Source organism: Oryx dammah, unplaced genomic scaffold (genome assembly GCF_014754425.2).
Source record: "Oryx dammah isolate SB20612 unplaced genomic scaffold, SCBI_Odam_1.1 HiC_scaffold_29, whole genome shotgun sequence".
Classification (NCBI taxonomy): Eukaryota; Metazoa; Chordata; class Mammalia; order Artiodactyla; family Bovidae; genus Oryx; species Oryx dammah.
In genome coordinates, this window is record NW_024070213.1 from 71,385,090 (window position 1) to 71,400,771 (window position 15,682).

The 15,682-nt window shown below is 40.5% G+C and overlaps 1 long non-coding RNA gene across 1 annotated transcript; it reads left to right on the forward strand.

Annotated features, from left to right (window-relative positions):
• Nucleotides 1-11,262: 11,262 nt before the first annotated feature.
• LOC120857707 lies at nucleotides 11,263-15,334 on the forward strand. The gene is made up of 2 exons (XR_005719719.1): nucleotides 11,263-11,612; nucleotides 13,026-15,334. It is a non-coding gene; the product is annotated as an uncharacterized LOC120857707 (long non-coding RNA).
• The last annotated feature ends 348 nt before the right edge of the window (nucleotides 15,335-15,682 follow it).

Genomic DNA, 15,682 nt, shown 5'->3' on the forward strand with positions numbered 1-15,682 from the left:
ATTTCTTATTTTGCAGGGTGATAAATTATAGAATGACAACAAAAAGAAATACAGACAGACTTACATGCCCAAGGATGAAGAAATCATTTATGCCATTTAATAGTAAGCCTAAGCATGTGACATGTACTTCCATCCTAGCCTTTCGTTTTGTTTGGGGTTAGTGTTAGCTGGAATCCGGGGGGGAGTTTTGGCAAAGAGAACAGTATTGAATTAAAACTTGCTTGTGTCCTTTTAGTCCACTGAATACAGCAGCGGCAAAGAAGAAAGTATTAGTCACCATGGACAGAGAAAAGGCAGCCTGGGCTGCACGTCACTGAGATGCTGGGATTCCTCCAGATGTGGGCCCACATGGCGCCAAGATACAACCTGTGGGTCACAGGAGTCCTCCAAGTTCAGAGATCAGGCCAAGCAGCGTTAGCAAGGCAAGTCAGTGAGGCATAGACAACAGGGAACAGTTAGTGGCATATGCTGTTGGGTAGGCTTCCCTGGTGGCTCAGATGATAAAGAATCTGCCCGCAATGTGAGAGACCCACATTGGTCTACCATTGGGTAGCTGGTTCGAAGAGAGTTTTTACGGAAGTTTTAAAGGAACTGACTAAAGGAGAAGAAAAAAAAAAAAAAGATGATCACAACTCTTCACACACTTGCTCTCTAAGGAGATACCATAAAAGAGACAAGGAGCCTCGTTCACAATAATTAGAGGCACGGTGTTGTCTACACATAAATATTTTACATTTTGGCGCATGTAATAAGTTTGTCATGAATTCCAAGATTGAAGGAATCCTGACACCAAGGCGATCTCAAAAGATAGCGTAAATGGTTCTGACAAGAAGACTGATTCCAAAGCCTTTTGAAAACCACATGAAATGAAGAAGAAAAAAGCCCATCCAAAGCATCATTTTACAAACCATCACATGTGATTAAAGAAATTGCACTTTACATGGCAAAATAAGGTAAGTGCAAACATGGACATAAAATCCAATCTAGGTACGTGTTATACATTGTTTCATTAGAGGGAAAATGTCTAAGAAAGCTTCTATTTCCCCCATGGCTTTCTCTCTGGAAAGGAAAATCCAAGGATTATGACAAACATTAACTTTTTCAGTTATTCCTGATGTACAACTGAACTTGATTCAAGATACTGAATCTTATCTTCAAAGCTCTGAATAAATTAGATCTGGGCTGTCTTTCTAGCAAAGAATGATAATGGGATCATGAAAGTTTTAGTGATTATCAACTTCTGTGGTACCTTTTTTCAAGCCCCCAAAATTGTAATTTTGAGTCAGAACAGAGAATGACTGTGCTAGTATGTAATTAAGTGTTATAATAACCACACCTTCTAGGCTCCCAAACAAATGCTACGTCATCACCATTATTTCTCTTAAAGCAGTTGTAAACCAGTGTCCTTGACTTTGCTTCCACAGAGTCAACAAACAAAACTTTCTTGACCGCAAACCTTGTGGTCATTGCCCTGGAGAAAACTTAGAGGTTATTATGGTAGTTTGGTATATCATCTAAGGAAAAAAGTCTTACTTGCTCATTATCAGGTCAAGCAAATCCAGGTCTCAATTGAATTTATGGAAAGTTATTTTATCTTGTGACAATTGTACCTTGGTTGTCTGGATAAAAATCTGTAACATGTAAATAGAAGATTTGAATGTTGCATATATCACCTTATATTGTAATTTAAATGAATTATCAATTCCAATATTAGAATCTGATAAACTCAATATGCCAGCAAATTTAGAAAACTCAGCAGTGGCCACAGGACTGGAAAAGGTCAGTTTTCATTCCAACCCCAAAGAAAGGCAATGCCAAAGAATGCTCAAACTACCACACAATTGCACTCATCTCACACGCTAATAAAGTAATGCTCAAAACTCTTCAAGCCAGGCTTCAGCAATACTTGAACCGTGAACTTCCAGATGTTCAAGCTGGTTTTAGAAAAGGCAGAGGAACCAAAGATCAAATTGCCAACATCCGCTGGATCATGGAAAAAGCAAGAGAGTTCCAGAAAAACATCTATGTCTGCTTTATTGACTATGCCAAAGCTTTTGACTGTGTGGATCACAATAAACTGTGGAAAATTCTGAAAGAGATGGGAATACCAGACCACCTGACCTGCCTCTTGAGAAACCTCTACGCAAGTCAGGAAGCAACAGTTAGAACTGGACATGGAACAACAGACTGGTTCCAAATAGGGAAAGGAGTACGTCAAGGCTGTATATTGTCACCCTGCTTATTTAACTTCTATGCAGAGTACATCATGAGAAACACTGGGCTGGAAGAAACACAAGCTGGAATGAAGATTGCCGGGAGAAATATCAATAACCTCAGATATGCAGATGACACCACCGTTATGGCAGAAAGTGAAGAGGAAGTAAAAAGCCTCTTAATGAAAGTGAAAGAGGAGAGTGAAAAAGTTGGCTTAAAGCTCAGCATTCAGAAAACGAAGATCATGGCTTCTGGTCCCATTACTTCATGGGAAATAGATGGGGAAACAGTGGAAACAGTGTCAGACTTTATTTTTGGGGGGGCTCCAAAATCACTGCAGATGGTGACTGCAGCCATGAAATTAAAAGACGCTTGCTCCTTGGAAGAAAAGTTATGACCAACTTAGATAGCATATTGAAAAGCAGAGACATTACTTTGCCAACAATCATCTAGTCAAGGCTATGGTTTTTCCAGTGGTCATGTATGGATGTGAGAGTTGGAATGTGAAGAAGGCTGAGCACCGAAGAATTGATGCTTTGAACTGTGGTGTTGGAGAAGAGTCCTGAGAGTCCCTTGGACTGCAAGGAGATCCAACCAGTCCATTCTGAAGGAGATCAACCCTGGGATTTCTTTGGAAGGAATGATGCTAAAGCTGAAACTCCAGTACTTTGGCCACCTCATTCGAAGAACTGATGCTGGGAGGGATTGGGGGCAGGAGGAGAAGGGGACGACTGAGGATGAGATGGCTGGATGGCATCATCAACTCGATGGATGTGAGTCTGAGTGAACTCCGGGAGTTGGTGATGGACAGGGAGGCCTGGCGTGCTGCGATTCATGGGGTGGCAAAGAGTTGGACATGACTGAGCGACTGAAGCGAACTGAACTGAACTGATGAGTGTATTAAGCAGTACTGCTGCTGCTGCTGCTGCTAAGTTGCTTCAGTCGTGTCCGACTCTGTGCGACCCCATAGACGGCAGCCCACCAGGCTCCGCCATCCCTGGGATTCTCCAGGCAAGAACACTGGAGTGGGTTGCCAATTTCGTTCTCCAATGCATGGAAGTGAAAAGTGAAAGTGAAATCTCTCAGTCATGCCCGACTCTTAGCGACCCCATGGACTGCAGCCCACCAGGCTCCTCTGTCCATGGGATTTTCCAGTATTATCTCTTCATAAATTCTCTTAAGTCAATATCAGGAAACATAGATAGATGTTATATTTCAGCTAATATTATAATAAATTGATTTTATTATAAATTTATGCATATTTATGAATACACCAATCCATTAATTATCCATAATTCCAAGATATTAAAATTTCTGAAAACTGCAACTAACTTGGTGGCAAAACCTAAACTAATCTGATCTCATTTGGCAACAAAACCCAGCTTGGCTGACATAAGCCTCTGTGTGTTGTGTGTGTGTGTGTGTGTGTGTGTGTGTGCGTGCAAGTATGGGTGTTCAGTGGCTTCAGTCATGTTTGACTCTTTGTGACCCTGAGGACTGTAGCCCATCAGTCTCCTCTGTCCATGGGATTCTCCAGGGAAGAATACTGAAGTATGCTGCCATTTCTTTTTCCAGGGGATCTTCCTGACCCAGGGATTGAATCATGTCTCCTGCATTGCAGGCGAATTCTTTGCCACTGAGCCACCTGGGAAGCCCCATTTATTCTTTAACTCATTAGATATGAATATTAACATATCTATAGAAATATCAGTGTGTCTGATTATAGGGTACTATAATATGTGCTGCCGCATATTATAAGCAACACTGTAGAATGTGTTTCTAGATCCCTTCTAAAATTTAAAAAGTCCTGTATTCTATAATATATCTGTCTACAAAGTTTCCCTAAGGAAATGGCACACCATTCCAGCACTCTTGCCTGGAAAATCCCATGGGTGGAGGAAGGTGTTGGGCCACAGTCCATGGGGTCGCTAAGAGTTGGACACGACTGAGTGACTTCACTTTCACTTTTCACTTTCATGCATTGGAGAAGGAAATGGCAACCCACTCCAGTGTTCTTGCCTGGAGAATCCCAGGGACAGGGGAGCCTGGTGGGCTGCCGCCTATGGGGTCGCACAGAGTCGGACACGACTGAAGCGACTTAGCGGCAGCAGCAGCAGGTATGAATATCAGTTCCCAAGCTATGGCGTGCAAAAAAAAAAAAAAAAAAACCATACTGTTACTTTCTTTGTTTCCTTTAAAACAACTTAAAGTTGAATCTGAGTCCCCTAATGCACTTGGCCACAACTGACAGACCCTCTCCCCTCATGAGTAACTCCCAGGTGGAAAAGCTATACATGGAGCCACAAATCAGAAGGTTTTTTTTTTAATAATATGTAGTTATTATCTGGCTATGCTGGGTCTTAGTTGTGGCATGTGGGATCTAGTTCTCTGGGAATCGAACTTGGGCCACCTGCGTTGGGAGTATGGAGACTTCGCCACTGGACCACTGGGGAAGTCCCAGAGAAGGTCTTCTTATCTCTACTCCATCATGGCTGCCACTTAGTTACCCTTGGGGTAACCAATCCATCCTATTTATCCAGGGTTCTCCTGGTTTTAGCACAGAAGATCCCATGTCTCAGGGACTTTCCCAAGCAACATGGGCTTTGCTCTTTGGAGGCAGCTTATAGATCTGTTACTTCCTTGGGACACAGCCAAGGAATGGTTTCAAATCTCACTTGCTCATGAAATCCACAGACTCCCCCTTCCTGTTCCCATTTCCTTGTCTTGGAAGACGTCCCTCTTCTCCCTGCCTTAACCAAGATGCCTCCTGTATCTTTTTGAGTTTTTGTTTTACATGTGGCAGAAAGAACACTCAATTCAAGTGCCCTCTGCCTTCTTCCTAGTGAAATTACCTGAGGCATAGAAACCCCAGAAGCCTACATCCAATGAACATTAAAATACATGAACAAACTGCCCTGCTGCACATAGGTGTATTTTAGAAAATCTTCCTTCTTTATCAATCAAGCAGACCTGAAAGTCTTTAGAGGAAATGTCTCTGTTCTCATCAGTATTTTGTTTGGACAGTGAGGCACTGGCTGTACTAATATCCTCTTTAGTTGTTTTTTTTTTTTTAAATACTTTACAGTGTGTGTGTTAATCGCTCAGTCATGTCTGACTCATTGAGACCTCATGGACTATAGCCCGTCAGGCCCCCCTGTTCGTGGAATTCTCCAGGAAGAATGCTGCAGTGGGTTGCCATTCCCTTCTCCAAAGGATCTTCCCAACCCAGGGATTAAACCTGGGTTTCCCACATTGCAGGCAGATTCTTTACCCTCTGAGCCACCAGGAAATTACAGTACTCTTTCACATACATTATCTCATAGCAGGGCAGGTATTAGTATCCTTACATCTAGATGGAGAAATAAAGACTTGGAGGAGCTGAAACAACATCAGTACCAGCACTCTTTAGATTAATATTTTGGCAACTCCAAGCAAATAGTTTTTAAAAGTCTTAAAGGTCAAATGTGGCCCTCCAAATTGCTAAAACTTGGTGTCCTAAATTCAGAAGTTTTCTTCTTTAAAAAAGGTTCTTCGAGAATTGATATCTCCAAATATAAATAGTTGGCATTATAAAGTGGATGCAAGTACAAAAATAAAAGCATACTGCATTTCTACTCTTGTCAGAGGACAAGAAAATCTTAGAAACAATTAGCCACAAATATGTTCAACACACAATCGGGAATGCCACCCCAATACAGTAACCTATATCTGAGACAAAGAATGGTTTGGAAAGAATTATATATGGCAGTTGGATGCCAATGTGGCATCCATTTTCATTTTTTCATTCGTAACAAAATTCTAAATTGGTTCAGGTATCTACCCTTCTCCATGAACCTCAGAGGGACAAACTGAATTTCAGGAGTGGATCTAATAGGCCTAAATCAGGATCATCCTTCTTCTCAAGAATTAGCATATGATCCAATTCTGGTTAAAAAGGCCTAAGGAAACATTTGCTGGAAGCTTCTGGTAAAGTTCCTTTGCATAGTTAAGAAAGGCCCAGGGAGTCAATTTCTCTCCTCCACCTGATAAGAATAATGGAAAGAGGTTGCCCCAAACACTGTGGGCAGCCACTCTGCAACACTAAAGGAGCCAACCTGTGATGGTCGAATAGAGCGATAGACGTACCCGTGTCCTTGAAAAACCAGTGAGTCCCCAGAGCAGCCAGCCAGTGCTGAAGCCTGTCCTACTCTGGACTTTCTTTCATATGGACTTTCTTTCCTTTAGTATTTATCTTTATTATTCAAGCCAGTTGGAATTGAGTTTGCTGTTCCTGGCAGCCAAAAGCATCCTAACTAATGCAGAGACCTGTTCCTTTTCCAGTCTGTCCTCCTCTTAGAAATGAAGAAACAAGGCCAAGAGAGGCTCCCTAATCTCCCAAGTTTACACAACCAAGATTAAATGCCAATTTATAAACCTGAGATGAGTTGTAAAGGAAATTGAAGAAATGGCTTTCAACACGGGTTGGATAGCTGATTTACAACACAGTCTGGCTGATGCTTAGAACAGTAGAAAGTTTTAAGCTAAAGTTTACTCTATAGGGAGCCTCAGATAACTTCAAGTGGCCAATTGGTAACCTGAGGTTTCAATCCTCAAGTTCCTTATCCTCACTCATTGTGTCTGCAGCTCATGTACCTGGGATGTCCCAGACAATAAGAAGTTCTATTTAACACTTTCCTTGTAAGCCAAGGACCAGGCTTAAGAGGCCAGATTCTTTTCCTCTTTCCTCTCTTCAAGATTCTGCCTTGACTTCAAGACTATCAGAATCAAGTTGTCCACAAAGCAGGAACCACAAGCCCAGATTGGAGAGAGAGAGAGTTTGGATCCTGAAGATCCTCAAATCTTCATTGGCTCAAACCTTTCCTCAGTGATACTTGTCTTTAGAACATAAAGTCCCAGAAAGCTCTAAAGATGTATTGCAGCTCTCAAGCCACACCCCACCTCCAGTGTTAGAATGGCTCAGAATCCTTTTGGGTTTATGCTTTCTTCTCTCTTTCTCCACACTTCCCACAACTTCCTCCAACCCCCATCTCCATCCTTGTAAGAGTTGCCAATACGGCTTGGGAAGAGGGATTCAGTGATGTATCAGTCCCACCCCAGGTCTCAGCCCCAGGGTGGGAAACTATTCCATCTCCTAGTTTTTACACATCTCCTGTGGTTCCTGACTCCAGATTCTCCACAGTGGTTCTCAAGGACATCGGAGCTCTTTCTGAGAAAAATGGAAACCTGGGGTCAGTAAGCTCTCAACCCTCACCGATTAATCTGATGTCTCAAGGTCTATGTTGGCAACATGGAATGTTATTTGGCACCTGTCTTTGGTAGGCAGTTCTTTTCCAGAATCTCTCTGCTGCTCCTTATCATTTAAATCTCCTTTTTTAATGTCGATAAATGGACTCTTCTAATTAAAAATAACTTTCTGTATTATTTCACAACCCATTTCCTTTTTCAGTTGTGGCATTATGTTAAGAGAATAAAATGTGATAGGTGGGGAGAGGAGTATATTCCTTCTAAGGCAGTTAAAGGAACTCTTTGTTGTGCAGGCTGGCACCAAAGCAAGAAGTGGTTATTTTTCGTTGGTTGTGCTCTGAGACTTTCCCCAGAGGCTTAATAGGAGACATTCCTCTGTGAAGGATGCTGGCAGAATCAGAAGCATGTGCAGTGCTCAGGGGAACACGTTGAGAGCTCCTTTTTATCCAGCACACACAAAATGATGCTAATACTACTTCTTGCTTCCCTGTCAGTATCTTTCCTGCCCTTAGGCCTTTGGAGTGAGAGTGATGGAGAACAAGAGAGAAGGAGGTGTGCGCTGGCAACCACTGCCAGAAAACAGATTTCACTGACGCTATAAATTAGATAACCCACTTCCTGGAGGTGGGTTCATAGGCAACACTGAAAAATCTGCCTGTGTGGGAAACATTGCTGTCTTTAGTTTCAGTTAAAAAAATAACACTTATGTTTGCTAATTACATACAAGTATAAAGAAGGAAAAGAATGGCTCAGTATTCTATCATCATAATAATCCCTGTTAACATTTTTCTCATATAAATGTTTTCTTATATAAAAATGATAAAAGTACATGGTGAAACAGATCAAACAGAAAAGTACAAAACAGAAAGTAAAAATCTATTTACATGTGATTCCAGAAACTACCTTATTTTCGTGTGTCTGCTCTTTTATTTATTTACATAACATAGGTAATGTTGTTCACATTTTTTTCTTGCATCTGGATTTTTCACTTTTGGGAACTCTGATATTTTAATTCAACGCTGTATCATATTTTACTGAAACAATCTCCTTTGCAGATATACTGGTAGACATTGTTTTCAATGAATGTTTAAGGGATTTTGACACTTTAGAATCAAAATAGGGAGGAGGAATCAAGATGGTGGAATAGAAGGTTGTGAAGTTTACCTCCTCCCACAAATAGAATAAAATAGAAAGATTACCTCAATTATCATTCATTAATTTATGCACCTATTCAACAAGCGCTTATTGACTATTGACAACAAGCACTATCTAGTATAGAGCCAGACACTTTGTTAGATGCTGGGAATATCAAAGAAAGGCAGTGGTCCCTGTGCCAAATGGGTTATAGCCCAAATGGAGGGAGAGAGCTCAGTGTCAGAATTACTATCGCTGCTGAGATACAGATCAGCAAAAGACGCTGCACCTATAGAGATTAGATGCCTGTGCGTGCACGCTCAGTTGAGTCTCTTTGCAACCCTATGGACTATAGCCCACCAGGCTCCTCTGTCCATGGGATTTCCCAAGAATACTGGAGTGGGTTGTCATTTCCTCCAGGAGATCTTCCTGAGCCAGGAATCTAACCCACATCTCCTGTGTCTCCTGCACTGACAGGCAAATTCTTCACCACTGAGTCACCTGGCAATCCCTGAGCCACCTTGACACCCAGAGTAAACTTAAAATGAAGGGATTAGGGAGGAGGAATTCTCAGAGGAAGCCACAGGTGGGAAGGCTTGGAGACATGAACCAGCTCAGTGTATTCAAGTTGCTGCAAGGATTTTGGAGCTGTCAGAGTGCAAGTTTCAGGAGTGGGCCCTGGAAGGACCTTAAGCTAAAGTTAGAGGCTGAAGTCAAAGCTGTATCTCAAAGACTTCTGGAATCTGAACTTTATTCTAAAAGCCAGTTGAGGTTCTAAATATTGACGGGGGAAGGAAATTGCTGGATGAGATGAAGATTTTTAGATAATCAGAGGAGCCTGGCAGGCTACAGTCCATGGGGTCTCAAAGAGTCAGACCCAACGGGGCATACACACACACTCTCTCTACAATTAAAAAAAGAAAAAGCAGAGATAAAATATAAAAATAAGAAAAAAAAAATCTGGCTGCAAATTAGTTCTCAGCACAGAGAAAGGGAATAAGAACTAGACAGGAAGAAAAGACAGACTTCAAATAAAAAATGAGCATACCTTCTAGAGTAATGAAAATAAAAACAAAAGTAAACAAGTGGGAACTGATTAAACTTAAAAGCTTTTGCACAGCAAAGGAAACACTAAGCAAGGTGAAAAGACAACTCTCAGAATGCGAGAAAATAATAGCAAATGAAACAACTGACAAAGGATTAATTTCCAAAATATACAAGTGGCTCATTCAACTTAATGCCAAAAAAACAAACAACCCAATCAAAGAGTGGGGAAAAGACCTAAACAGACATTTCTCCAAAGAAGATATACAGATGGCTAACAAACACATGAAAAGATGCTCAACATCGCTCATTATTAGAAGAATGCAAATCAAAACCACAATGAGATATCACCTCACACCAATCAGAATGGTCCTCATCAAAATGTCTTCAAACAATAAATGCTGGAGAGGGTATGGAGAAAAGGGAACAGTCTTGCACTGTTGGTGGGAATGTAAATTGATATAACCACTATGGAAGATGGTATGGAGATTCCTTTAAAAACTAGGAATAAAATGACCATATGACCCAGCAATCCCACTCCTAGGCATATACCCTGAGGAGACCAAAATTGAAAGAGACACATGTATCCCATTGCTCATAGCAGCGCTATTTACAATAGTTAGAACATGGAAACAACCTGGATGTCCATCAATGGATGAATGGATAAAGAAGTTGTGGCACATATACACAATGGAATATTACTCAGCCATAATAAGAAACACCTTTGAATCAGTTCTAGAACCTATTATACAGAGTAAAGTAAGTCAGAAAGGGAAAGATAAATATCGTATTCTAACACATATATATGGAATCTAGAAAAATGGTACTGAAGAATTTACGTACAGGGCAGCAATGGAGAAACAGACATAGAGAACTGACCAAAAAAAAAAAAAGAGCATGGTAGGGTACTGAGGATATGAACAAGATGCCAAGTTTCTAAAGGAAAATAAAGTTAAGGAACATTTTCGATAGAATATTTTAACTTCAATCACTTGGATAAAGTTTAATTCTTAATAAATATATCTTCAGGACCTGCATCAGGTAAGACAGACCTTGGCAAAGGAAAACAGAGTCCCTCCAGTGGTATGTTGGAGCCAGCAAAATTGGTCATGTTGGGAGTATTTATACTATGGAAACTAGCAAACAGTACAAATCAGATTTAAATTTTTTTCTCTTCTCAGTGCCTGTTAGACATTTTTCAGCACATCACTGATCCCTTTCCAGTGAAAGAGCTGGGAATCACTAAAAACATCCACAGTTTAGTTCCTATTCCCCTTTCCAACTCCCTCAAGTTCTAAAATCCATTTCATTATTAAGATTATCAGCATTTCAAAAAATAAACTCTGAAAGACGTCATTAAAAGCATATAGGGATAAAAACTTTACAAAATATAAAGACAGGTCCTGTGATTCTTATGCCCAACCCTGGGAAGACCAAGAAGTTGGCAAGTGGAGATATGGCAACTCTCCCTTTTAAAAGCCTATTTCCCACAGGTGAGATGGACCTGGGCTCATGGGTGCCAGCCCATCTGAGGCCTGAGGTTATTCTGATGATTCACAGGAGAGCAATCCGGCTCGTTTGGCCAGTTCTTGGTTTGTTTTCCTGACCGCTTTGGAACCACTGAAGTCTCCTCTGATCACCCAAAGTTTTATTTCTTCTATGAAATTCAAAGAGAAGTATTTATCCTACTGCTACCATGTTGGTATCATTTTATGTCTTCTCTGTCCATAAGCCAATACACTAGAGCCAGAGCAATAGGACTGGATCTGTCCTTTTGCATTGGTCCATGATTGTGCTACAGAGACGCCCACAGCCTGGGAGCTCCAGAGCCAAAAGAAAACAACAGGCTTTTCATCAGGCAGTATGTACACCCCTGCAGGTCACCGCAGCAGGATCGTGGCCATGCCAACCTCTTTCCATGCTCCTGGGGAGGATGGGGGCGTAGAGGACAGAACTGAGAAGTGAAAAGGGGTGAGGTGAGATGAATTGGGGAATTGGGGTTGACATATACACACTATTGATACTATGGATAATATAGATAACTAATGAGAACCTATTGTACCACAAAGGGAAGTCTACTTGGTGGTCTGTGGTGACCTAAATGGGAAGGAAATCCCAAAATAGAGGGATTGTATGTATAGGTATAACTGATTTATTTTTCTGTACAGAGAAGCTAACACAGCACTGTAAAGCAACTGTATTTCAATAAAAATTCATTAAAAAGAAAAAAAGAATTGAGCTGAGTTGAACAGCTCAAGGCTGGCTGGGAGCTTAAAGTTCAAGTTGAGATCATTGCTTTATTGGCGTGGTTTTTAAAAAAATGACCATCCTACATCATTTCAACAAGATGAATAATTTCCCATGATTGTGAAAGTGCATGAAACACCAGACAGCTCCCTGGATGTGCGTGGGAAGGAATAGGAGGAAGTGGGGCGAGCAGAGCTGCCTGGGAGTAGGTTCTGGGCTCAGAGATTCCCACTCTCGCAACCAAAATAGAATACTGAGATCTGCAATGGGCACAGAAAAGTGAGTCAGGTCTGATTTTAAGGATGGTATCTTGATTAATTTCAGTTTTTTAATTAATATATTACTAAGAATCAGTTATAATGATTTTTCTATCCCCTTCTCATCAATGACCACCCAGTTTACCCCTTTCTCTGAAAACCTCTTTGCTTACAGCCCAGACATAGGGGAACAACTTGTTGGTGTCTTTCCCGTGGAGAGGATGGTGAAAGAAGATGTTAGCACCAGCCAGCATCCTTATTATCAAGTAACTTCATTATTGCTAGGGCAACGAAAAACTCTGATTTGCTGGGGGTTGCAGTGTCTCCAGAAAGCAGGGCTTTCTGCATTGTGATTGTGAAAATTGAGAAAGTTCCTGGCAAATTGGAATGAGTTGCTCATCCTAATTATATCAGTATCTCATGAGGTACCAAATGAGTAAGAGAGACAATAAAGGCTATTGAAGGTTGGAATCAGTAACATCACAGGAGCTTGGAGTTTTGTTAAGTGCTTTGTGTTTTATAGAGCATTTTCATATACCATCTCATTTTAATCTTATAACAAATTAAGGAAGGCAGAGAAGGTATTATTATTGTTTCATGTCTGAAAAATTGGGCCACCAGGATTCAGTGACTTGCCCAGTGAAACACAGCTGGCTGGTAACAAAACCTCAGGCGTGGCCTCCACCTCCCTGTGGAGTACAGTGGGCTATGACTGACAACCAGTGATCTGTTCATGGTACCATGTTGCCTCTTTAGTCATAGGCAGAAGGGAATAACTTTTTCTCTAGTTACTTAGCTTTTTTGCCATGATGCTTTGTTGTAGAGTGACAATCTTGCTGTGAAGAAGAATTAAGTAAGAATTCGTGACCACTTTCTCCCCAACAGGTACCACAGACAAGAGCTATGACTTCCATTCAAAGGCAAGACAACGCTGTTGCCAGAGAGAATTCAAATAACTTGTGATGGCTTCCTGGTGGAAGGAAGAGCTGAAGGCAGAGCCAGGCTAGCATAGAATGCTAAGTGGAGAATCTCAGAAGGAGTCTGACCAAGCCATGCACCTTAAGCAAGCAACCAGTAGTGAACGGCCCCAGGACCTGAAAGTGTGAAGCTCCCAAGGTTCCAAGATAAGAAACATGACTCCGCATTTATCTTTACCCATAAAACATAGCAATGTGTTAAGCCTACCTTTGAAATTTGACTCTAAGACCAGTGACAACATCTAATTTGTGGTCATGACATATAAAACTTGACATCAGGTAGAAGGGAAATCCTTTGAACTAGAGAAGGTACAACCAAACTCCAACTTATCCATCCTGTATATAATTTTCAGTAACAGTCACAAAAGTGTAAGTATCCAGGGGGCAGGCATCATGGTTCTATGGCTTCTCTAGCCAGTTGCTGGAGACATTTTCAAAACTTCAAGCAGCATATAATTTATGAAAATGGCTTCGGGTTTCAAGTTTAAATTTGGATTGATACACTGTCTGTTAAAGCAGGAGAGCCTGATGGATATATAAGAATGCTATAAGCACAACCTGCAATGTAAATTTAATTGCTTTATGCTAGCAAAAAACAAGGCTCTGAGATGTAATAGAAATGATATGGTATGTTTGTACATATGGTAAAGAAAAAAGAATGTGGGCTTCACAATCAGATTCAAGTTCAAGCCCCAACTGTAATGAGTATGTGAACCTGAGTATGAGGTCTTGATTTTTTCCATCTGTGGTGAGACTAATGGTGCACAGACCTTGTAGATTCGTTATACTCTTTACATGGGATAATGTACACAGAGTGCCCAGTATAGAACCTGGTGTGCAGCAGGCAATCATTCTACGTCAATCCTTCTCTCCTTTCTCTTTTGCAGTTAACTGCTGCCCCATGAGCTACCCTAGGTGTCCCTCTTTACCCAAGCCTGGATCTAGAAACACAGTCTCCTCAGCTCCTTCTGCCTTGCTGTCTCTGACAAAGCACACAGAACGTGGAACATAAGAAAGTTCCCAAGCATTTAAAGTCTTATGAAATTCCAAGTACTGGTTCCAAGACTAGAGGCCCTGCCACATCTGGGATGACCCATGGCAAGCTCCTCCCACTGCTCAGCACCACCTCTCCTACACTAGAATCAAGCCATAATATTTGTGTTGTAAATGATGCCTTAAACTCATCTGAAGCAAATGAAATGCTCCTGTATAGAAAACTATCTCCAGCCTACCTTAGAAGAAATTTCATGGATCTTTTCTTCCCTTAATATAAAATAGTGGCACACCTGGGCACTCTGAGGGGTACACGACATACATTGGCAATTCAGATCTCCTGGCCCTTCACACTGGGTCATACCCATTTTAATGGCACAATTGAGACATTTTGTCACGTACAGAGAGGCTATAATACTAAATAGCATAATGGCTTATAAAAGCTCCTAGAAGGGTACTTACCTCAAAAAATAAATGCAGTCTTGTTTCAAACTTTGTTTCTGGATTCTAAAGTTACTGAGATATTTTACACTTGATATCAAGCTAATTTTTCTTTCCAATGTATACTTAAGAATGAATTCTGATGGCTGTATACGTTTTTAGAAAGGGGGCCTAGGGAAGTAAGTTTTCGTCTAAATTTTCTAAAAGTCTCATTGCATAAAGTTATACTATTAATATTATTATTATTATTTCAGTTGTTTGGAAATTGCATAAATACAGATAAGATAAAAGTTGAATTATACTGCTTCTAGTTCTCTTCTATCAGCCTTTGTAGAGTAGTGATTTAATACCAATGTTAGTTTAATGTCAATATTTTATGTTGTAATGAGTTGTCAATTTTTTGTACTAAAATGAGTCATGTTGCTGTCCCTGATGAAGGGTATAAAATAAAAATATATGTAAGTGAAGCTGTAGGTGCCTTTATTCATGATGAAAGAAACCTCAGAATTCTTAGATAAAAGTGTTCAGATGTATTTGGTTAAAGAAATGGTTGAAAATTTCAGAATTTTTAAATATTTTTCTGTATATTCTATATCTAACCACATTCCGATAATGTGTATGTGTATTTATACCTTTTTCCATGTTGGTATATTCTGTCTTTATCTAAAAATCATGTATGACAGCAAGCAATAAATTGGAAAAATGAAAGCTGAGATTGAGTTGATTTGCATAAAAATGTGCATTCCTTTCTATTTAAGTTTTCAAAATATTAATGATCTCATATAAAACCTTTGTTTTTGCTCAGTTTCACCATGGTTGAAATGATACATCACAGAAATAAAATAAATCCTAAACAAGAACATCTTCTAAATGTTAGCCAAGAAAGAAAATGACAATAAGGCTTATCTGTTAAAGACTGGATGTTTAGTTCATTCCCAAAATCTTACGCTGAAGCTCTAACTCTCCATGTGATGATATTGGAAGATGAGTCCTTTGTAACTAGGGTTAGATGAGGCCAGGAGGATGCAGACTGGTTGATGGGATTAGTGCCTCTGCAACAAGAGACACCAGAGAGCTTTATACCTCTTTGCCACCTGAGGACATAGCAGAAGGTGGCCATCTATAAGCTGG